We start from the raw sequence: 2,600 nt of genomic DNA, 5'->3' as shown, positions 1-2,600 counted from the left end.
AAAAATAAACACATTTTTTAACTTAAAAAAATAAAATGGGTAACTAACAAAGACCTGCTATATAACACAGGGAAGGTCAATACTGTGGATTAATAACAACCCAAATGGGAAAAGAATTTGAAATAGAATGGATACATGGATATGTATAACTGAATCACTGTGCTGTACATCTGAAACTATCACAACATTGTTAATCAACTATACTCCAATATAAAATAAAAAGTTGAAAAAAAGGAAAGTTACATGCACACTAATATTCATAGCAGCACTATTTACAACAGCCCAGCCATGGAAGCAACCTAAGTGTCCATCAGCAGAGTAATGGATAAAGACGCAGTACATATACACAATGGAATATTACTCAGCCATAAAAAATAATGAAGTAATGCCATTTGCAGCAACATGGGTAGACCTAGAGATTATCATACAAAGTGAAGTAAATCAGACAAAGAAAGACGAATATTATATCACTTATAAGTGGAATCTAAAAAATAGTACTTGTGCTTAGTCACTTAGTCACGTCTGACTCTTTGAGCCCTTTGCACTGTAGCCTGCCAGGCTCCTCTGTCCATGAGACTTTTTTCAGGCAAGAATACTGAGTGGGTTGCCATTTTCCTCCTCCAGAGAATCTTTCCAACTGAAGGACTGAACCCACATCTCCTGTCTCCTGCAGCAGGTGGGTTCTCTACCCGCTGAGCCAAATGAACTTATTTACAAAACAGAAACAAACTCACAGACTTGGAAAACAAATACACAGTTACTAAAGGGGAAGGTTGGAGAAGGCAATGGCACCCCACTCCAGTACTTTTGCCTGGAAAATCCCATGGACGGAGGAGCCTGGTAGGCTGCAGTCCATGAGGTCGCTAAGAGTCGGACACAACTGAGCGACTTCACTTTCACTTTTCACTTTCATGCATTGGAGAAGGAAATGGCAACCAGCTCCAGTGTTCTTGCCTGGAGAATCCCAGGGCTGGGGGAGCCTGGTGGGCTGCTGTCTCTGGGGTCGCACAGAGTTGGAAACAACTGAAGTGACTTAGCAGCAAAGGGGAAGGTAGGGAAGGATGAATTGAAAGTATGGGATTAACAGATACACACTACCTTATACAAAATAGATAAACAGCAAGGATTTACTGTATAGTACCGAAAACTATAGTCAGTATCTTGGAACAACCCATAATAGAAAAGAATATAATTACATATATTTATATGCATAACTGAATCACTTCACTGTATACCTGAAACTAACACAGTATTGTAAATCAATTGTACTTCAATAAAAATAAAGTAAAAATTTACTTCCCTTTCCCTTTGCAATAGAAGCACATTCTTAGATTTAGACTTACTGATGGCCCTCCTTATTCACAATCCTGTTCTCTTCCCATCTGCTAAATCTGGAGAGTATAGTCATGAGGTCCTCTGGGCAACAGGCTGAAGAAGTACCTGTAGGCCTGAGGAGCTCAGCTGCGTTTCAGGAACAATGCAGAAATGTTTCATATGCTTCATCCTCACTCTTGTGGCTTTTACTTAGAGCATTAGCAATATGTTTGATATTATCAAATAAATAAAATTCTATCAATATATCAATACAGATGTTATTTCATTAATGTTGATTCCCCTTGATCATGGAAATGCATTCCTTCTCTTTAGGGAAGGATTTTGGTCAGCTGATCTCATCAGAATGTAGAAGTCTTGACAACAGTGAGTTATCTGTATTTCTTCTTTTAAATCAAAGTAGCCCTGATATCATTTAGCAGTTGGATTATATGAAAAATCCCAACACAACATAGCTCTTCGATTGAAATTGGATTGATTTCTTTAGAGACCATCTGATCTCTAAAGCAGTCTGTAAAAAATCCTCTGGACCTTGAAAGAAACTAAAATTAATGGATTTTTTAAAAAATCTAAGCTCTCAGTTTTTTTAGCATAAAGATTTCTACTCCCAGTAATTTGCAACTGAAAGCAAAAATCAAAGTGTACGTGTCTGTACATATAAAAAAATCTAGTACTCTGTTCTTATGCTGAACTTTTTGATTTCTGTATTTACTAAAGAGAATCACCATATTTTCAAACATGCTAAAATTTTCTTTGAAATATCTCATCAACATATAAACCCAAAGTTCTCCCAACTGCATACACTATTTTTAAATGTGCATAGTTTTTGAAAAAGGAATTGCCATGTGCTTCCCATGTTTACATACAGAAACTCATTAACTATCTCTCCAATACTGTATCAGGGTTCTCAACTTGAATACATATGTCTTTCTCTTAAAGCAACTTGAAACCAAAACATGAAATTTTGAGATCTTTACAGTAAAGAATGATTATACTATGGTGATGATTCACGTTATGAAAAGACTTCTTTTAGGTTTTTTTTAAATTGGTGACTTTTTCTAAAAGTTTTAAAGCAATTTAATTTGAAAACACGTTGTACTTTTTAGAAATACATATATTGTATGGAGCAACATTTCCCAAATCTTGAACTTTTGTATACCATATTTCTGGCCATATCTACACATTGTTTGTTCATTATTTACTTTATGGTTCTCTTTAAAAGGACTTTAAACCAAATTAGTTACTGCTTCATATCTAAGACTCATCCT

This window comes from Bos grunniens, chromosome 21 (assembly GCF_055505025.1).
Source record: "Bos grunniens cultivar Pamir isolate PY7600 chromosome 21, Bosgru_T2T1.0, whole genome shotgun sequence".
Lineage (NCBI taxonomy): Eukaryota > Metazoa > Chordata > Mammalia > Artiodactyla > Bovidae > Bos > Bos grunniens.
Note: the sequence above shows the minus strand (reverse complement) of the source record.